The sequence below is a fragment of the Heloderma suspectum genome, chromosome 2, assembly GCF_057233095.1.
Source record: "Heloderma suspectum isolate Gila_16-S chromosome 2, 16-S_ref, whole genome shotgun sequence".
Classification (NCBI taxonomy): Eukaryota; Metazoa; Chordata; class Lepidosauria; order Squamata; family Helodermatidae; genus Heloderma; species Heloderma suspectum.
The window spans coordinates 7,091,749-7,114,519 of record NC_139459.1 but is presented as its reverse complement, the minus strand read 5'-3'; the positions used below and the strand labels follow the sequence as shown (position 1 = coordinate 7,114,519).

Genomic DNA, 22,771 nt, shown 5'->3' with positions numbered 1-22,771 from the left:
ACGTACAGCACACAGGCATACCCAATGGTTCGATCAGGCAGCTTCTCTGAACCCCGAGCCACTGGGTACAATGGGTCTTATACTCTACAGGTTAGCAATAAGCAGCGTTCCAGCAGCACGCACCCCTAGCGTTCATTCTCAGCATAAACTAACTGCACTTGGTTCTCAGCACAGCCACCTGCAGCTTTAAGGTAAACAAGAAACTCTACTTCTCAGGCTCATCAGAGATAAAGACTCTCCTCATTAGCAAGGAATACACCAAGAAGGCTGTTATTGGCCTTTTGACTCATCTGCACATACTCAGAGGCTTACTAGCATGGGAATTGCACCAATAATGAACCTGGGCAAGCATTATGGATCTCTAGGCCCCTCTAACACTACCAATGACTTGGCTACACTCCTAGGGCCAATACACACCAGTACCAGAGGCAGTAATCCCAAGTACACCAGTTGCTGGGGAACATGGGTGGGAGGGTGCTGCTGCACTCGTGTCTGGCTTGTGGTTTCCTGGTCGACAGCTGGTTGGCCACAGCATGAACAGAATGCTGGACTAGATGGCCCTTGGTCTGATCCAGTGGAGCTCTTCTTATGTTCTTATGTGATGATTGAAAAACCATCATTATAGGATTGTTCTTGAGATTTCAGTGATGATATGAATGACTCTGAGCACTCAAAAGTACAGAGGAACGCGAAGTATTACCATTTCTCAGTATACACAGCATACCTATGAGGTAGGGCAGATAAAGCATACATTTGAGCAATCAGAGACCAGTGCCCACCCCTAGAAGCTCTCAGGTTCAGCACTGGAAGGGAATGGAAGGGAAGGGCCTGGCTTATGAGAGCTCGGTGTGAGCTGATGCAGTTCCAAGCTTGGTTTCTGTTGGGGATAAATAATACCATGGGGTTGAGCCAAGGGCTTTGTAGGAAAAGTGGGTTTTGAGGAGGGATTTAAAGGAAGATTGCAAAGGAGACCCACATAGTTTAAAAGATGCCACCACCACTTCATTAAGAATACAGTCCTAGGCTGAATCTACATATAGCAGTTATTATACCATTATCATAACTATTGGTACCCATGACACCGATGGGTGCCGATAGTTATGATAACAGTATAACTGCTATGTGAACTGTGGTGCTGGAGGAAAATTCTGAGAGTGCCTTGGAAGACTGCAAGAAGATCAAACCAGTCCATACTCCAGGAAATAAAGCCAGACTGCTCACTTGAGGGAATGATATGAAAGGCAAAACTGAAGTACTTTGGCCACATAATGAGACGACAGGATACCCTGGAGAAGAGGCTGATGCTAGGGAAAGTGGAAGGCAAAAGGAAGAGGGGCTGACCAAGGGCAAGATGGATGGATGATATTCTGGAGGTGACGGACTCGACTTTGGGGGAGCTGGGGGTGGTGACAGCCGACAGGAAGCTCTGGTGTGGGCTGGTCCATGAAGTCATGAAGAGTCGGAAGCGACTGACCAAATAAACAACAAGTAACTGCTGTGTGTAGATTCAGCCCTATACAAGTCTATTCAGAAGTAAGCCCCATTAAAATCAGTGGGACTTATTCCCAGCTAAGTGTGCATAGGATTGCAGCCTTAACTTTACTAAATGTTATTAGGATTATGAGCCCTATATTTTGAGCTTCTGACAAATCTTGAGCTGGACGATTGTGAAAGGGTGCCTTTTAATTGCACTCATCCAAATGGATGCAGAGGCCAACAGGGATGGGGTGGGGGAATTTTGCAAGCATTTTTGCACACTTTGAAAAGCATTCACATTTTGGCTTCTTTCTTTCTTTCTTTCTTTCTTCGTTTTTAAGGGTGCACTCGGGATTTACACACGCACATGTGGAATTTCAGATTCCCTGCCCCAAGATCCAGGCATTTGTGCATTAGCACACAGCCACAAGCTTTAAAAGGAAAAGAAGAAGTAGAAGAAGGAAGTCCTTTCATTCCACAAAAGTGTTTAAAGCCTTGCATTTATGTGCATCAGTGCACGGCAAGGGGGCTGAGAAAATGCAGGCAATGTCCTTTCAAGTTTTTTTTTTTTTTAATGGCATTCTGGCAGCAGCAGATTGGGGAAACAATGGCAGCAAAAAGCATGAAGGAGTGGAAGGTGCGTGAGTGTGTGTGTATGGAGGGGGTGGGGTGTGTGTTATGGGACTTTTTGCAGTTGTGGAAATGGCAGCTTTTTGCATTGGGGCGGGGGGAATCCGCACACACACAAAATCCACTGTGCTAACGCAGATTTACCTTTTCCTTTCCTGGGTTGGAACTCTGAAATAAAAACAACCAATGTTCTGCAAGTCTGAAGCTGAAGTTGGCTGTGCATGGTGATGATTGGCTGGTTACCATTGATGTTGCCAGCTAACATTCCCACCCCACCTTGGTCCTGCAGCAAATTGGGCTCTCTTTTTTTTCTTGTCACCCCCCCTTTAAAAATTAAAAGGAGCAGCGAATGAATGGATGAATGCATGAATGCTCATACAGTGCTTCATTATTTAATTAAAAAGTTAGTCAGTCACCCCATAGGGAGGAGAAAGACTGAGCAGTATCTGGTTCACAGGTAGGCACATCTGTCCTTTCAGTTGTAAAGCTGGGCTCAGCCCCATGGCTCAGAGATGCTGTGTGCCTGTGCCTTTACATCTGTCTTCTTCATCCAGAGAGGTGAGGATCCTTAAACATCACTTAACAGTTCTACGAGGGAGCCCTGGGCATAAAGGACAGTGGCAGTGTATGGACTGCGATGCTCTAAGGCAGCTTTTCCAAAACTGGTGCCCTCCAGATATGTTGAGCTTCAGCAGTTCAGCTCCCATCCAGCCCCAGTCAGCATAGCCAATGATGATCAGGGACACTCCTGGGAGGTGTGGTGCAAACTATCTGGAAGGCACCAGGTTGGGAAAGGCTGCTCTAGGAGTCCAATGTCATTTTGAAGCATACCTTCACAAGCACACCAGCTGACTTTTTCCCAAAGAACAGTCTAGCACGTACATTAGTCAATACCTGAAGGAACACCTTCTCCCTTGCCTTCTCTTAGCAATGTATGAGGAATTCACTTCAGTTCATTTTTGATCAGGATTTACCCACTTCATACTTTCAAGATCAAACATGCACTCGGACACCATCCATGGTCAGGGTCCACACATTTCCAAACTTGCAATGTGATCCATGGTCCACTACCACCAGCACCACCCTGTGTTTGATGAGCTTGAGTTTTACTTATTTACACATCTCTACCTTCGCTCTCACTATTGAGTATTGCCCTTCACTAAAATAGGACAGGACACTTTGCTGAGAGTACTACCCCCATCTGAAGTATAGTAGGACACTATTAGGGTCAGCATCTTTTTTGTAGTGGTACTGTATCTCTGGAACTCCCCATCTGAGGAAACTTGTTGCATAGACATTTTGCTTCTCCCAATCAAACACCATTTAAAAATGGAGCACTTAGAAGGGTCTACATTCCTGGAAGAGGGAGAATTGATTGCATTTCTTTGCTTCGACATTGCTTTGCTTTGTATCACTTTAATGGTGAGTTATTTTAAATTACAAGCTGCAATTTCTCTTTAAGACAAGGCATGGAGGGAGCCTCTAGGGAGCACAATTTTGCTTTAAGACAAGAGGTGCCAACCCTGTGTGCCTTGGCTTGAAGTGAAATTGCCATAGCAAGGTGGCAATTTCAGCAGTGGTGGAATTGACCCCCAGATGTTGCTCACCTGGGGGGGATTTGACCCCAGATGTTGCTCACCCTTGCTTTTAACTGCTGAGTGCTCAACAGTTGGGTCTAGGAGCCAACATCAAAATTCCTCAATGTCCCCTAAAGCATCAACTCTGGGGGCCTGTGGGGAAATAAAATGCCAGGCCCAATGTGGGGTCTGGGAGCTGCAATTTTTATTTCCAACAATGCCCCCACATGTAATGTTGCTCCATACTGTGGAGCATGTCCACATAGTGCCCATAACATGCATATTGGCCCCTAGTTGTGTCTACTCTTTGCAGATGGTCAAAAAGATGCATCTTGAAATGCTATGTTGCTAAGGCACAGCCTGGAAATCACGCTCTCTTCTGGCAGCAGATTGCATGCTCTCTACAGCAGGTGCCCATATTTCTTTCATCCAGAGTGTTAACGAATGTTAATGAGAATATATGGCCATTTAAAATTATTGGTATGCAGTGCTGTTTACTTATTGGATTAAGGTTTAATTTTCCCCCCTTCTTCCTGGGGTGAATTTCCTTCTGTAAAATTTCTTCTGCAGAGTTCATAGGGAATATTTATAGGTAGTCTTAACAGAGAATTTCTGAGCTGCGGTGGGTAGCTTTTTTTTTTTTTCTTCCCTCCCCCCTCTAAGTGGGGAATAATTTGTTTGATAGAGCACAGTAATAAAATATGAATTCCTTTCTAATTATGGAAGCTAGAGCAAAGTGCATGTAATGTAACCATTGCAATGTAAAAAATAAATACATACATACATACATACCCACAAGGCATGGAAGAACGGAACCATGATGATGATGATAATTGTTATTTATATAGCACTGTCTATATACAAGGTGTTTTACAAAGTAACAGGAACCCCCTCATGCCCTGCTGCCCCCAAAAGGATAGTATTCTGCTCTAAGGAGCTTGCAGTCTGAAATTTGATAGTGGAACAGCCAAAAGTGGGAGGAAGCAGAGGGAGAGGTCCTGGTAACAGTGGGACAACAGGATGTGCAAATGTACGTAGGGTGCAGTTCTATACCTACTTATAGAACCATAGAATTTTAGAATTGGAAGGTACCCAGAGATCATCTAGTTCAACCCCCTGGTAGGGATGGCTGTCATGGGGAAATCTGAGTCTTTTTAGGGTCATTGGATTTCCTTGGACCCCCCACCTCCTGCTCAGCTTGCATTTGTGAGCTGTGCCAGAGGCTTTTCCCCAAAATCCAGAAACTCTTCTTGCCACCCCATTAACATTTATGCAAATTGCAGCTGCAATTTACACAAATTGAGGCCGTAAATGTCAATTTAAGGGGGGGGGGAAATCCCCCAAATCCATAAACTGTCCTGACTTGATCTGCACTGAGTCAGGCCAGCTCGTGGGTAAATGAGCCAAATTTCATGGGGCTGAGCTGATGAAAGCTTGGCAAATTTCACCCCCCTGCTCTATGCAGGATCTGCAGTGCAAGATGCAGCTACAGCATCCCTGACAGATGGTTATCCAGCCTCTGTTTAAATACTTGCAATGAAGGAGAACCCACCACTTCCCAATGTAAGTCTCCGTTTCACTGTCGAACCATGGGAAGCTTCTCCTAATGTTTAGCCGAAAACAGCTTCCCTGCAGTTTCCACCCATCCATTCTAAGCCTCCCCACTGGAGCAGCAAACAACCAGAAGCCACTTCTGGCAACTGTAGATGTCCATGTGAAGCTCAGAGCCAATAATTTCAGGTGCAAGGCCAGCTGTATGTATGCATGCCCTTTCCTAACATCCCTTCTTCCTTGCCCCAACATTCAGTCACCTTACAAAATTCAGAGCGGGGTTATACAGTTAGGAGCAGCTCAGTTCTTGATGTCTGGGGACACCAGGAGAAGAGAGTGAAATTTCACCTCCATCCTGATGGTACACCCCTTGCTTCCCCCCATAAAAAAGGTGCCTGCTGTTCATTCATCTTGATCTTCATCAACAGGAGATCAGTCCGTCTTCCACCAGTATGCCACCCATTATATGTAAAGAGGCATATTTTGCTTTTTATTGGTAACTATCCTAAACATATACATACATACATACATACATGAGATAAAATCTGCTATTTCTTTATAAGGTTTCTCCTTCCATGTCAACAAAACTCTCTAGTCCATTTGAGAAAAAGAAAAAAGAAAAAAAAAGAAAAACTTTCAGGAGAACCAAAGAAACACAAATGGGAGCTGAGTTGCTATTAAAGGATAATTAGCATAGGAAAGAGGACAGGAAGGCCTGGCGTGCTATGGTCCATGGGGTCACGAAGAGTCGGACACGACTGAACAACAACAAGCATAGGAAAGGGAGGTTGGATTCACTGAGCGAGATTGAACAAGCTCAGAGAGCAACCCCTTGCAGAAAGAGGCTGTGATGGTGTGTGTGTATGTGTGTGCGTGTGCGTGCACACGCGTGTGCATTGCCGCATGTGTGCCGCTCTTAGTCTATATGTAATGTCTGAGATTTATAAGTAGCTAAGCTCCCTAGAGGCATCTGGGCATATTTGCTATATATAGGACTGTTCCCTGATCACAGAAAGCCCCCTTTCCTTGGTTGTAGCATTATCAGGCTGTAGGGAGTTTTAAACCAGCCCACTCAAAGCTGTTTTCCTTTGTTCATCTGTGCTGCTGAGTGTTAAGCATTGCAGGAAGATGAATTAAAAGTCTGGAGTTAGCACAGAGGGAAATATTGTGTAGAAATTAATATGGGTGCAGCCCTCGCCCTGTTGAATTCAGCAGCAGACTCATAGATTTTGATGGTTTATGTTTAGAGACAAGGGGGAATGTGGGCTCCATGCAATTTACAGTATATATATCGCAACCCTAAGTCAAAGAAGCAGGGCTTTCCCAATGGTGATCCTATTCTTTGGAACTCCCTACCCACAGAGGTCTATCAGGATTCAGGAAACCTTTCTAAACTGCTTCTGCCTGCAAGTGAAGAGGGTTTGTGTGTGTGTGTGTGTGCGTGCTTGCGGCTTTTCTGCATACTGTCTGTTCCTTGTTTAACTTTGACTATGCTGGGGCTGAGCAAAATTTTTGGGTGGAAAGAGGGGGCAAAAAAAAGGTCATGAAACGTCCCCTTCCTCACCTTTTCTACTCCCACCTAGATCTACTGTGTGGAAGATGATTCCATCATGTGAGTATAGGACTGCAGCTTGAAGTGGTACAGCCCTGACACACATTTTCCACTTCTTTCACAAGAGGACCGTGCTCATCACAAAAGAACTTAAATTACCCGTTTTCTTTGTAGGTCTACTTTTCGGGATCTGCCTGAGTAATCTGCCAGAACCAGAGTCATGTCAGCCTCCTTAGTAAGGAGGATACCACTTCAGACTGGAGCAAAGGGTTCCCACGATTGAATGGTCCTCCATTAGGGATGACAGAGCAGCTTCAAATGAGTTTGGATTCCCATGAATCCATCCTGTGAATTCCACAGCAGAGTGTCTTTTTCCTAATCACTAGGATCCTGCAGTCTTCTTCCAGACCATTCTTTTCAAAACTTTTGGGTGACATTTGTACAAATGTGCAGAAGTGCAAATTAGCACTAATGCACATTAGCACAAGTGCGAATTAATGCTAATTTGCATTAGAACAACTGGAACAAAATCCCCATGCATCCATATATATATATATATATATATATATATATATATATTGTTGTTGTTCAGTCGTTCAGTCGTGTCCGACTCTTCGTGACCCCATGGACCATAGCACGCCAGGCCTTCCTGTCCTGCGCTGTCTCCCGGAGCGTGCTCAAGTTCATATTCATTGCATCCGTGATGCTATCTAGCCATCTCATCCTCTGCCGTCCCCTTCTCCTTTTGCCTTCAGTCTTTCCCAGCATCAGGGTCTTTTCCAGGGAGTTTTCTCTTCGCATTAGGTGGCCAAAATATTGGAGCTTCAGCTTCATTATCTGTCCTTCCAATGAGCACTCAGGGTTGATTTCCTTTAGGATGGACTGATTTGACCTATAAAATCTGATTCCCTCAGTGAATAGATGATGTAATGAAATATGCCTGCGTATCTGCAAAACACAGATGGAATGGATTCAACAAACTCTGTACATCCCTATCGTCCATGCAAACACATTCCCTCCACACAAAATACGAACATGTCAGGGCATGAGGAGTATTCAGCCAAGTAAGCTCTCAGCTGATACCTCAAGTAGCACAGCCCAGAAACACCTTGATTATCTCCATAAGAATTAGGAGGTCAAACCCAGGGTAGACAAGCTGCTGCCCTCCAGATACTTTGGATTGCAACTCCCATACTCCCTGACTGACATGGTCAATGGTCAAGGAATATGGGAGCTGGAGTCCCAAACACATGGAGGCCCCCATATCACCTTTAACATGTAGCACACAACTATGTCAGTCCTTTTTCCCAACTCAGAAGAAAGTGTGGGGAACTTAATCTCAATGAGACTTGGGGAGGGGGGGTAGTGGGGAGGGATTTAACTCCTTTGCTTCTCAGTGTGGTCTTGATCCATGGTTGGAGGGATGCATGCCTGCAATTCATTTAAAGAGCCACAATACAGGTTTACCTCCTCACTGAAAACCAGGCCTTAGTTAATGTGCCATCACCAACAAGATCTATCATGCTTAAGCATCACCCTGTATGAAGTGAGAATGAGCCCTACACCCTACTCAGTAGCTCCCAGTCAGTGTGAATTGTAGGGGAAGATTGGTAGTGGTAGACCTGTGTTCCAGGGAAGCTCATCCACCAATCCTGATCTTCTCAGTGAGGGTTCCATGATAAGCTTACAAAGAACCCCGGGATCCTTCAGAACACAGTTTGAAAACCACCATACTAGCATATTGTGATAATACCTGAAATTAATTTGCACAGTGCTGGGTGATGCTTTTCTGCCCCAATCCATATTTCTTGCATCTTCTTCTTCTGTCATAACATCCCTTTCTTGTCATTATTTTGGTCCAACAGCTATTTGCTTCATAATCTCCCTGCTTGAGGTTAGCAGGCTAATAGGCACTCAACAAAACAAGAAACAGAAATCAAAGAATGAGAATCTAAAATGGATTGGGTGCTGAAAGGATGGCAGTGTAATACCAGATAACAATAGCTCGTCTTCTTTTTTTCCTCCTTCCCCCCCCCTTTTTCTTAAAAATTAAATTAATTAATTTTTTCTTAAACTTAAAAATGCAGGGAACAAAAAGGAAGAGCACACATACTCTACCACAAGATCACTAATTGAAGGGGAAAAGAAATTCAGTGATTACAGTCTTTAGAATATTGTGGGTAAGCTTTTGGGACAATGACAGTAAAGCAGCCCAAGGAGAAGCTCACTAGCTACTGAGGAATTTCAAAAGAAAATTCCCAAAGTCCATATCATTGCAGCACCTTTATTAGGCCAACTGAAGGGTCACAAAATACTGTGCAAACACTACTGGCTTCTGAGGGAATGTTGGTCTAATTCAGGGGGGTGGGTAACTTGTCTTCCAGATGTTTTGGCCCACAACTTCAAACATCCTTCACCATTAGCTATGCCAGTTAGAAGTCATGAGAGTTGTAGGCCAAAACATCTGGAGGGCTACAAGTTGCCCAACTGTGGTATAACTCAAAACAACATGGCTCCGGGCCTTCCCAAGTCTGTGTGAAGGTGAGGAAGTGTCACAGAATCATAGAGATGGAAAGGACATCAAACATCATCTTATGCAACCCCCTACCAATAAAAGGAATCCATTACTACACTGTCGTTGACAGATGGCCATCTGGCCTCCCCTTAAAAATCTCTAACAGAGGAAAGCCCACTAGGGATGGTGGGGAAAGGTGTTCAGTTTCCACTGTAATGCAAACCTACTTTATTCACATGTGCCAAACCAAGATGGGAACTGAGAGACAGTTATCCTTCAGTATTTCAACTTTTCCAAGTCTTGTGATGCAGTTGTCCAATTATTAGTATTTTTTTAAAGAAATGCATACACAAATATGTATATTACAGAAAATTGCACACAAATATGCACATAATTGTGAAAATACTATACAAAAATGCATTCCATCACAGAAAATTGCTTGCAAATATATGCTTATTGGCCAACATTGTGTACAAAAGGCTGGAAGGAAAGGAAAATGACAGATTCATCCATCCCTTGAGTCCACCGTCAAACAACTCGTACCATTAGGAAGTTTTTCCAAATGTTTAGTCAAAGTCCCCTTTTTGGTGATTTGAACCTGTTGTTCCAGGCCCTATCCCCTGGAGCAACAGAGAACAAATTTGCTCCATCACCTACATGACAAGCCTTCAACTGCTGTATCAGGCCTTGTCTTCCTAGTAGCATCAACCTTGCCTGAAATCTTACATTCTCTTCATGTGCCTGAGTAAAATTTTGCTTGAAGTCCAGCCCTCTGACAGTGTGAGCACAACCCCAGAAACACAGTATGATTTATAATTTGGGGAAACCATAATCACAGTGTGAATTTAATGTAATAATTTAAACGTCGTAATTATAAGGGGGAAATATGTGCTCATTTATTCTTCCACAACTCGAGGGGGGGTGCATTATTCGTATATATTTGAGTAGAATTTATCTTCTTAGAGTTCTAATTATGGAACTTCTTAGTATAGTCAGTGCTGTTTGGACTACCAACTGCTTGGCAGAATGTTAATTTGGTCCCCAAGATGCATAATAAAAATTTCTAAGGATGGCCAGAGCTGGAGTTGTCACCTTCAAACAATTTATTTGGGAATAATTTGCTAAGGGATAGCAAGCATGCCTGCCATTTCACCCCTTGGCCCCTGCCCTTAGATATAGTTCCATTTGCCTTTCAGTAATTGGAGGTCTACCTTGTGAAACAGGCAAATTTGCTAGCATATTTTAGCTTAAAGCTCTTACAGCCAGTAACTCAGCCCAGGAGAGACAGTTCAACTTTTTAGAATGGGGGGGAAATGCAAAAGAAGCTGGAAAACCACAAAATGGATCAGTGGTCAAGGGAAAGGGAGTGTGGCCTTCTGGGGAACCCCAGAGGGCCAGATGGGGATCCTATGAGGGGCAGACTTGGGTGACAGAACTGTAAAGAATTTGTAGAAGAGCTGTATGGTGTCAGTAAAGTATTGGGCTTTGGATGTGGGTCGCATGGGCCCTCAGCATGAAGCTAAGTGGATGATCCTTTGGCCAGCCACTGTCTGTTAGGTTGACCCAACTCCTGGGATTGTTGTGAGGTAACGCCCCTGAGCTCCTTGGAGGATAGAGGAGATAAAGATGACGAATCCCTAGACATAAGGAAGAATCCCCTGCAGACAGGGATATACGAGAATTTTGTTACAGGTCATTTGTGACCAGAACATGTCCCATTTGTAACCCCCACCCCCACTCCATGGGATTGCATTTTGCAGGCAAAGCTTGCACATTCCTTAATTTGCAATGCTGGTTTGAAAAATGTGTGCGGTAGTGGGGAAAGTGCACTTTTAAAATGGCATTTTGGAAAACTGTACATTTTGTATGCATTTGGGTGCATGCTTTAAAAAACCATGTGTACCCAAATGCACACTTCACATTTGAATGTTAACAACAATTGGGAATTGTTGCTCACAACTGGGAATCAAAATAACGTGGACCAGGTTTGAAGGTGAACTTTGGGGACCCTTGATGAGCTCAAGCTTTGTTGATTCTCCCATCCCTAGCTGGAGGTAATTGTGACCTTTTGGGGATACAGAGATCCCAAAATTTTGTCCTAATGCTCCTCTAGACACACAGAGACCCATAGTTGTGGGCAGGTTCAAATAACTGCTTCTCTTCATTACAGCAATTTTGACCATGCCAGCCACTAGGTACTTCTGGGTGGAGTGCGATAAAGATGTAGCAGGGTGCAATTCCTTTCTCTCTATTGCAGTAGTCAAAGTAGTGGCTGGTGACTGTTATGTGTGGTTCACACACAATAAAATTACCTTGTCCGTTGTACCAGTCATAATAAACAGTCGCGCTTCAGGGTTGGGAAGTATTAAAGTGATTCAGTCTTGGTTAAAATGGCACAACTTGTGACCAGAGAGAAATGGACATTAAAAAAGGTCATAAAAATGTGTTTTATAGAAGGAAACCTCAGTGTGCCTGAGGATGGGTCAGGAGTTATCCCATGTAGAAAGTATTTTATTTACTTAGTTACTATATTTATAAGCTGCCCAGTTCAGTAACATTAGTTCCCTGGGTAACAATAAAAAAGTAAATGAGTGATGTAAAAATAAGGTAAAACTATAAAACCATAAAATCTAAATACAGCATAAAACAGCCGAGAATATAACCATATAACAAAGTAAATGGCAGCAGCTGTGAAAATTTCCATAGATCTTAAAACTCATGACAAAAGATTTAAAGATAGCTGGAATATATATAGATGAACAAAGCTTGGGGGAGGGGGCAGGGGAGCACTTTTCCTAGCCCCCCAAAGACCACCAAAACATAGGTGTTAGGTGAGCCTCTCTGGAGAAGGCATTGCAGAACTGGGATGTCATAAATGAGAAGGCATCTTCACTGCCATAATCTCTAGTGGTCACCTGCCACACTTCAAGGGAATCTGGAGAAGGCCCTCCGAAGAAGAACTTAAGGTCCAGTTAGGTGAATATATAGGAAGGTGCTACCTGGCCCAAAGCCATTAGGACTTTAAAAGTCAAGTCCAGCACTTTGATATGGGCCTGGATTAGGGATGTGCAAATCAGCACAAGCACAACTCCAGCTCGCTGAAGTTCTCCAGATTCCATCTTGAAGCTCATTCTGACTCGAGTTCGTATCAGATTCCGAGCTTCATTTTTTCCATCTTTTATATGAAAATACATGTATGTTTTTCAAAATGTATGCATCAGTTGTGTGCATCTTTGAAATATACACATCTTCTCCCATTGACTAAAGCATATTTGTGTGCGTTTTTCCAAAATCTGCATTTTCCATGCACATTTTTCAAAATACACATGCTGTCAAACACTTCTTTTATTTTTTGATCCACGGATCAGATTGCAAGCTCAGAAATGTATGACTTTGGACTGTAGATTACTTCCTCATCCATGTTTAGTCTGTAAATCCTGATCAAAACCGAACGGAAACAAATTTCTCATACTTCCCTAGCCTGGATGAAGGTGAGAAAGTCCTGGGGTAATATGATTATACCATCCAGTCCCTGTTAGCAATCTTGCTGCCCTATTCTAGACCAACTGAAGTCTCTGGAACATTTTTCAATGCAGCCTCACATACAACACCCTGCCATAATCCAACCAGGAGGTTACCAGACCTCTGATAACTCTAGCAAGGCTATTTCTGTCCATATATACTTGTTATATCAGCACAAGGTGAGTAAAAGCACTCCTAGCTGCAGAGATCAGTTTGTGCCTCAGGTGACAATGCTTGATCCAGAATCACTCCCCTAACTGCGAACCTGATCTTTTAGGTAGACTGAAACCCCCTCATAACACTTTTAACATCAGTCAACTGTGCAGATGGACTTCCCAGTTAACAGTAGCTTTGTCCTGTCTGAACTAAGTCTTTCTTTATTGACTCTCACTAAGTCCGTTATTGTGCCCAGGCACCGATTCAGAACAGCCACTGTTCCACCTGGATTTGATGAAAAGAAGTAGGGATGTTGCGGGAGTCTGAGAAGGGGGTGGAGTCTGAAGGACTCCCTCCCTCTCAGCCTCCCAGTGTCAGGATTCCCCTTTTGCCCTGCTGAGAACTCCAATAGCCAAAATCAGCACTCAGACAAGAGGGTGCATTCCAGGCTTTAATTCCATTTGCCCTAATGAGGCATACAGATGCTAATTGCTAGAGACTCACAGACTACAAAGGAAAAGCCTTCAAGGAGTTCAAAGGGAGCTATGAAAGTTGGTCTCCATTCGGGAAAGGTGGCAAACTCTCTTAACTTAAGGGGTGGGGAGGGAACTCTCCCCCTCTCCCATGACACCTCTAGGTGCAGCTGTTGATGCCCAGCCAATTGGGCAGAGTGCCTAAGTTCAGCCCCTGTGATTTCCTGCTTGTGCCTTGCATCTAAGAGTTCAGGTTGTCCTTCTCTCTCCTCCCCCCATTCGCTATCACTCACAGGGGAGTGTGAAGGGAGGGCCTCTCCGTCCAGCTGTGCCTCTGAAGCCTGGGAAAGTTCCTCCCCCATGTGTCGCAGCTCTTCCTCAGAATCTGAACTGCTCTGGCACTTTATATGCTCAGAGGCAACCCTGACACCCAATCCCTGTTCACCAATTCGCTGCCACTTACCGGACCAGCTCGCCACATGCCCATGTGGCCTACGAGCACCTGGCGGCCACCTGTCGCCTTAGTGAGGCGCCATTTTGCGTGAAAATGTCAGCCTGGGGTTTTCTGAACATGTAATGTTACATAAATGGCGTAAATGGTCCATTTATGTGAATGGTCCATTTATCCCTGTAACGTTTCGTAAATGGCCCTTCTACGGCTACCATTTCTGTGACATTACATTTACAGAAAAACATGAGCTGCCATTTTATGCAAAATGGCACCTGAATAAGGGGATGGGTGGCCCCGCAGCACTTGCCGGGCGCTTGTCAGGCACTCCAGCAGCTCGCACAGCACGATGAGCAGGGATGGCCAGTGGTAGTGGCGGCTTGGTGAGTGCCTGCCAAACCAGAGGTGACTCAGTCCATCCCTAGAAAGGAGAAATAGAGCTGGGTGTCATCTGTGAATTGGTGACCCCTCAGTCCATGGGTTGGAACCAGATCCATGCTGGATCAGCTGTGCTGGCAGAAGTGGATTTCCCCACCCCCTCCTTCCATGGCAGGCCCTCCAGCCCCCTGAAAATGCTGCACACAGAGTCAGAGACCCTGCTGAATGGGGTGAGCTGTGGTGTGGGGGAAAGAGGGGCTCCCCCAAAATCAGGCAGAGCTCTTCCTCTCATGGAAAGCAGATCCTGAATTGCACCCCTTTCTCTGGATAACTTCCCCCAGTGGTCCCATGTAGATATTAAACAGCACAAGGGATAAAATAAAGTCTCATGAACCCCAAGGGATAACTGCCAAGGGACATAGCAATATTCCCCAAGTAGTACCATCTGGAATCAACCACCAAGGTAGGCATGGGACCACTGCAGTGCAATACCTCCAACACCCAACACAGTCTTTCCAGAAGGATACCATTAGGGAAGGCAGTGGAGTCCAGTTGGGGGCTTGAGCTTGTTGGATTACTACCAGCTCAGCCCCCTGGATTGGAGTCCACAGATTGCTGCATGTGCCTGACTCTCTGCACATGTTGAGTTGGGCAAGTGTGACAGGCCACGCTGCTCTGCCAAGCCGCCATTCTGCGCAAAATGGCAGCTGAGCCTTTTCCATAAATGCCAATTTTATGTAAATGCCAGCCATAAAGAGGTGCATTTATGCAACATTACAGGCTTAAATGACAATTTATACCCGCAATGTTGCATAAATGGGCCTCTTTATGGCCACCATTTATGCAAAATCGTCCTTTATGGAAAAGGCTCAGCGAGCGGCCATTCTGAGAATTCCAGTAACAATTTGTATCAAATTTCTGTTTCCTCGGTGGCCCAGAAGAGCCCAAAGATAGCATTTGAATGATTGAATCCCATTTTGAGGTACATCTGGATTTGCCCTAATGAGTTTGATGCACCATGGATTAAGAATGGCATTGAATTCAGTTCTAAGAACTGTAAAAAATACATATAAACATCTTCATAAATGGGATGAAAAGGACAATTTTTATTTTTATTTAAAAAGATCAAACATGACAGAAAGTAGAGGATTCGTCTATTGATACCATGAGTCTGTGGATCAGTGAGACCTAGACAGAATTTAGCAAACAAAGTGGCACCCTGCAAGTACTGGTGGCTTGCGCCCGTTGGCCCCTAGCAACAGAAGAACCATTTCATTGAGTCCACATTTGTCTGCTCCACCAGCCACCCACTGAACAGAAAAAAAGGCAAACTGAAGCAAGGAAGAAACTCCCAAATCACCAGCACAAAACAGACTGAAAAAAAAAAAAAGAGTGGGGGGATAGAAAGAAATGGCCAACAACAACAACAGAGGAAATAGTGAGATTTGAGTGCTCTTATGATAACATGCCTAGGGGTGTACGAAACATACTCACCGGTAGGGATGTACGAAAGTCACTTACCTTTTCGGAGGGTGACATTCGCGGTGAGGGGGAGGTGCTCTGTCCCTCCCCCCGAAATTCTGTCCGGCCAGCTCCGCTCCACGGAGATTCCGTGGAGCCACCGGCTGGGGCCGCCCGCAGCCAGACATCCAGCCTCTGGGCAGCCTTCAGGGACACAGATGGCGGCGGCGATAGCCGCCACCATTTGCATCCCTATATTTTGCCATGATAGGCTATGTAAATATTTACATAGCCTATCATGGCAAGCAAAAAAGAAAAAAAAACAGCGGGCGCAAATGACGATGGCTATGGCGGCCGCCATTTACGTTCCCTTTTTTTTTGCTGTTTTAGCCTACATAAATATTTACGTAGGCTAAAACGGCGAACAAAAGTGAACGCAAATGGCGGCCACCGTAGCTGTTGCCATTTGCGTTCGCTGTTGTTGTTTTTTTTGCTTGCCGTGATAGGCTACGTAAATACTTACGTAGCCTATCACGGCCTCCGCAGGGATGCAAATAGCATCCCTGCGTTAGCCGTGATAGGCTACATAATTATTTACGTAGCCTATCACGGCTATAATGAGGAAGCGAATGGCGGCCGCAGACTTGGCTGCCATTCGCAAGTCAGCGCGGATGGCAGTGCGGATGGCAGCAGGTAAGTGCTCCATTTCACACACCTTTCGTGGGGTGGGGGGGCGTGGGGCTTCATTCCACCAAGGATTTCGGGGGGCTGAATGCACTGGCATTTGGCCTCACTGAGATCCATGGTGGAATTCTCCAACATCCCTACTCACCAGTTTGCTGGGGGTGTCCGCAGGGGGGGGGGAGGTGATCTGTCCCTCACCCCGGAATCCTCCCCGGCTGCAGCTGGACTTGCATCTGCTGCAAAGCTGCAGACACAAATGGCGTCCGGTGTAGCCGACACCATTTACATCCCTCCACTTTTTGGTGATAGGCTACCTAAATATTTAGGTAGCCTATCACGGCAAACCTCAGGGACATGGATGGCCTCAGCTACGCTGGACGCCATTTGCATCTGCAGTCCGGTGCAGCAGATGGACCCAGACTAGGGATGGCGGAGACTTTCTCCCCGAAACTTCGGGGGGCCAAGCGCCAACGTGTTCGGCCCCCCGAACAAGTTTCGGGGAGAAATTCTCCGCACCCCCCTGCCCCCCGCACCCCCCCGGGACGGGACTTACCTTTGCCGAATGTCCCTCCCAGCGGTGGGTCCCGGCGGCGGTTTGTCGGGTCTTCGTCAGGGGCGGGGGCGGCAGCCGATCTTTCAACCAGCTGCCGCAGCCGCCATTCCAATAAAACTAAAAAAAAACCAACGCCCCCATGATAGGCTACATGACGATTAACGTAGCCTATCACGGCTAGATTTGCAAAGTCAGCCATGATAGGCTACGTAAATCATCATGTAGCCTATCATGGGTGACCTTAAAAAAAAAAAAAAGCGCGTATGGCTAATGGCGGCCCCCATAGGGAGCCGCCATTCACGTTCCTTATTTGGTCGCTGTAGTCTACGTAAAGATTACGTAGACTATGGCGAAAATAAGGGCAATGCTATTTGCGTTGCCCTTATTTTCGCCGTACTCTACGTAAAGATTTACGTAGACTACAGCGACCAAATAAGGAACGCGAATGGCGGCTCCCTATGGGGGCCGCCATTTGCATACCCGCTTTTTTTTTCTTCTTTAAAGTCACCCGTGATAGGCTACGTGACGATTAACGTAGCCTATCACGGCTGACTTTGCAGATCTAGCCGTGATAGGCTACATTAATCGTCACGTAGCCTATCACGGGGGCGTTTTGTTTGTTTTTTTACTTTTTATTTCGCGGCCGGGCGAGGCGAGGCGCCTCCTCCCCGGCCTGAATTTCGGCCGGGCGAGGCGGGAAGCCTCCCCCCAGCCTGAATTTCGGCTGGGCGAGGCGGGAAGCCTCCCCCCCCGGCCTGAACTTCTCGGGGAGAGCAGCGAAGTGCCTCCCCCCCACCGCGAAAAGCTGCGAGACCAGGTAAGTGACTTTCGTGCACCCCTAACCCATACAGACTGGCCGGCAGCAGGTAGGGTCCATCCGGGGAGGATTTCAGGGGGTGGCGGGGGGAGGGGAGTTGTCTGTTCTGCCATGGACTCCAGTGGGGGAGGGATTCTAAAGAATCCAGCCTCATTGGAGTCCGTGGCGGATTTCTCCGCCATCCCTAAACATGCCACAATTGGTCCCACATCCCCAGGGCACCACTAAAAATCAGAAGTAGAGGAATGAGAGAATGTATGTATGTATTTATTTCTATACTGCCCAATAGCTGAAGCTCTCTGGATGGTTCACAACAATTAGAAAATAGCAAGTAGGGATGTCGGAGAATTCTGCCATGGACTGAGATGGGATCGAATTCCCTTCAGTCCGTGCCACGGAATCCTCTGCAGAATGGCACGAGATCCTGCGGAACCAGCAGTCGTGCAGCTTTTTTCCCAGTCATCCGCAAAGAGTTGCGGAATTTTTGTAAATAAAAACACAGTGTCATATGGGCCTGAAAGCTCCAAGATACAGACACACAGACTCCATGTTGTTGTTGTTGTTGTTGTTGTTGTTGTTTATTACATTTATATCCCACCTTTTGTTCCTTTTGCAAGGAACCCAAGGCAGCTTACATAGTCCTCATCTCCATTTTATCCTCACAACAACCCTGTGAGGTAGGTTAGGCTGAGAGGTTGTGACTGCCCCAAAGTCACCCAGTGAGCTTCACGACCAAGTGGGGACAGATCTCCTGAGTCCCAATTCAACACTCTAACCACTACACCACACTGGCTTATTTGCTTGCATCACCTACATAGGGATGGCGGAGAATTTCTCCCCGAAACTTCGGGGGGCCGAGCGCCAACGTGTTCGGCCCCCCGAACAAGTTTCGGGGAGAAATTCTCCTCACCCCCCCACCACCCGCACCCCCCCCAGGACGGGACTTACCTTTGCCGAATGTCCCTCCCGGCGGCGGGTCCGGCCGGCGGTTTGCCGGGTGTTCATCCGGGGCGGAGCGGCAGCCGGTCTTTCGACCGGCTGCCGCCCCCGCCATTCCAATAAAAGAAAAAAAAAAGACGCCCCCATGATAGGCTACGTAATGATTAGGGGTGGACGAAAGTCACTTACCTGTCCTCGAAGGACGTTCGCGGTGGGGGGGAGGCGCTTCGCTGGTCCCCCCGCGAAGTTCAGGCCGGGGGGGGAGGCTTCCTGCCTCGCCCCGGCTGAAATTCAGGCTGGGGGGGAGGCTTCCCGCCTCGCCCCGGCCAAAATTCAGACCGGGGAGGAGGCTTCCCGCCTCACCCGGCCACGAACGTGAAAGTTAAAAAAAAAAAAAAAGACGCCCCCTGATAGGCTACGTGACGATTCACATAGCCTATCATGGCTAGATCTGCAAAGTCAGCCGTGATAGGCTACGTAAATCGTCACGTAGCCTATCACGGGTGACTTAAAAAAAAAAAAATTACGTTGCCCTTATTTTCTATTTACGTTGCATTCCTTGTTTGGGCATATGTAGTCTACGTAAACATTTACGTAGATTAAGACTGCGAAAATAAGGGCAACGCTATTTGCGTTGCCCTTATTTTCGCCATAGTCTACGTAAATGTCTACGTAGACTACATGTGCCCAAATAAGGAACACAAATGGCGGCGCCCATGGGCTCCGCCATTTGTGTACACGCTTTTTTTTCCCCAAAGTCAGCCGTGATAGGCTACGTAAAGATTTACGTAGCCTATCACGGCTGACTGCCGGGACGCAAACAGCGGCGGCTACGTCCGCCGCCATTTGCGACCCAGCAGGAGCAGAGGATTCATGGCCGAAGGGACGGGGCAGCTCCCCCCCCGGCCAGAATTTTGGCTGGAGGGACGAGGCGCCTCCCCCCCGGCCAGAATTTCGGCCAGAGGGATGGGGCTCCTCCCCCCCGGCCAGAATTTTGGCAGGGAGGAACGGAGCACCTCCCCCCACCACCACGAAGCAAGCTGCAGGACCAGGTAAGGGACGTTCGTCCATCCCTACTGGCTGAGCACAAATGGGATTGAGTCTGTCCCTGTAATGTGTGAAAACAGAACTATTGCAGTCAATGAAGAAGCTCCTGAATATGCAATCCAAGGTTTTGTTGTTTACTTTTTACATCTCTCACATTTAAATATGCTCTATTTTTCCCAGGGCCATCAAGGAAGGCAACAGGGCAAAGTTATTGTGTGTGTTTTTACAATTCAAACTGTTCTCCCCACTATCACCACCACCCTCTTTGCCTCAGAGTGGACAGGTTACATTTACATCCTTTTAAACCATCACATTTGATCAACGTGCCACGATAGAGATATCTGAATATTAATTATGGTTTCAGGAAGTTCATCAGCTGAATTCCAGGACAGAATCCTGCCTTCACTCACAGCCACCTGCTTAGATTGTCAGTGTTTATCTGCTTGAGTGAGCTTAAATCAGTTTCTCTAAGTGAAACGCTGGTGCTCCAAGCAGATGTTAAATGTTCAGAACAAATGTACAGTCTGTCATTAGCATATATAACATAATACTAATAAATAGAAGGACTGTACCACCTTCAAGGTGATTTCTAGTCTCAAGGCATTCCCTATCCACTTTTGGGCATCTCCCCGCCCCTCATCGCAGATATCTTTAGATGCTTCCATGGTTTGGACATGGAGCATCCCCAACTCCCACCCCTTCCAATGGTCTGTTCTGTTTATGCTACGTTGGGATGATTAATGATATTGTGCATTGTAACTAAATTGTACTGCCATTATCACCAGGTCACTGGTGACAACTAGATATATCATCTTGGAAGTTTATATACAGATAACAATTTCACCTACGCGAATCAAGGCGAGGCTGGATGTCGGCCTCATGCTAATGCCAATGTTTCCTCATATTGGAAAGTCAGTAATGCGCTGAACATGGGGATTTCATTAGAGCAGCATCAGTCCAGGAGCAGTGACAGAGTGGATACTTTGTCAGCCTGAGCCCCATTATCAGTGAGAGCTTTTCTGTCCACAAAACTCTTTTTTTCCCCATTTTGCATTGGCATTCACTTAGGGTTGAACAAGGGCCTGCAGAAGTGTCAGGAAATCTTAGCGTCCAAGTTCTTTCAAAAGCCCAGCAGGTGTCACCTCCACCTGCAATATGTACTGATGAGCAGGCTTTGTTTGTGGTGACCCCATAATTAGAGAATGGCTTCCATCAATTCACCACGTCCTTCCTGGACTTCAGATGATCATACAAGGGCCACCTCATCAGGAAGGCAAGGGACTCAGATGGTTTTTATAAATGTGGGTGCTAAGTTAGCTGGTTGATGGTATGCTACTACTGTTTTATTAGCTTCTCTTCTTTGCTGGTTTTTAGTATGTAGAAATAATGCTGTCTTTAAAAAAAATATATCATCAGGCATCTTGCACATTCCAGAAAGTCAGGAAATACATATTTTAAATGTCAAATATTACAGATATTAACCAAGACCAAGCTGGTCTCCCAAGTTAGTATTTGATAATGGTTTAATTGGGTTGTGGGTTGTAGTATTTGGCCCATTTGTTATTGTGATGGTAGTGTTGCACCTGTGGAGAGGAGAGCTTTTGGACTGGTTGACATGGATAGCATTGTGCTAACTTGTGGAGGTTTGATGCCAACAGAGGCAAGCGGGGGGGAGAGGTCAGGCTTAGAGGCCTGTAGTTTTCTGTTGGGCAGGGGTAACCCTACGAGGAGGATTTTCATTTCTCCAGTTAAGTGTCAGTTTCATTTCTCCACTTAACTTGCTTTGCTCCAGCCTTGAAACAGAAATTTTGGTTTTGAGTAGGGATGTACGAAAGTGACTTACCTTTCACAGATTATGTTGATGGGGGGGATGTGTTCCGTCCCTCCCCTCGGAATCCTGGCCGGGGGAGGAGGCGCTCCGTTCCTCCCCCCGGAATCCTCAAACGGCTGGCTGTGCTTCGCGGCAGCTCCGCGGAGCAGCCGGCCCGGCCCGGCCAGGCCAGGCCAGAGCCACCCACAGCTGGATTTCCGGCTGCGGAGGACTCTGGGTAAAAGCAACAACAACAACAACAACAACAACGCATACGCATACGCAAATGGTGGCGGCTACGGCCGCCGCCATTTGCATTCCTTCTTTTTACCGTCTTAATCTACGTAAATATTTACGTAGACTATGACGGCAAAAATCAAGGGGAACGTAAATAGCATAGTGGGTGCCATATGCGTCTCCTTTTGATTCCCCGTTTTAGCCTATGTAAAGATTTATGTAGGCTAAAACGGTGAATGAAAAAGGGACGCAAATAGCGCTGCTACGCTATTTACGTTCCCCTTGATTTTTGCCGTCATACTCTACGTAAACATTTACATAGATTAAGACGGCCAAAAAGAAGGAACACAAATGGCAGTGGCCGTAGCCACCGCCATTTGCGTACGCGTTGTTTTTTTTTTAACCCACCCCAATAAAGATTTACATAGCCTATCACATCTTTTTTTTTCTTTCACAAGCCTGGAAATGGCGGTGGTGGCAGCCGGTCGGAAGACCGGCCGCTGCCGCCGCCTTTGCCAGCACCGCCTCTGGAGCCACTGCCACCCAGAAGATCCGCCCCAGGTAAGTCTCGTCCTGGGGGGGATCCGTGGGGGGGGGGCAGGCCATTCCGCCACAGATTTTGGGGGGCTGAATGCACTGGCATTCGGCCTCACCGAGATCTAAGGATGGACGCAAGTCCCTTACCTGGTCCCACAGCTGTTTTCGGTGGGGGGGGAGGCGCTTCGGTTCTCCCCCCGAAATTCTTGGCAGGGGGGAGATGCCCCACCCCTCCCCACCAAAATTCAGGCCAGGGGGGAGGCGCCCCATCCCTCCCCGCCGAAATTCTGGCCGGGGGGGAGCGCCTCACATCTCCAGCCGTGAAAGAAAATAAATGTTTTAAAAAAAATGTGATAGGCTACGTAACGATTTACGTAGCCTATCACGGCTAGATTTTCAAAGTCAGCT

At 46.4% G+C, this 22,771-nt stretch overlaps 1 protein-coding gene across 4 annotated transcripts in view; it reads left to right on the top strand.

Annotated features, from left to right (window-relative positions):
* The window catches only part of CELF4 (CUGBP Elav-like family member 4), a 1,119,657-nt gene that overhangs the window by 34,431 nt on the left and 1,062,455 nt on the right, over window positions 1–22,771 (top strand). The gene's annotated exons all lie outside the window — the stretch shown is intronic.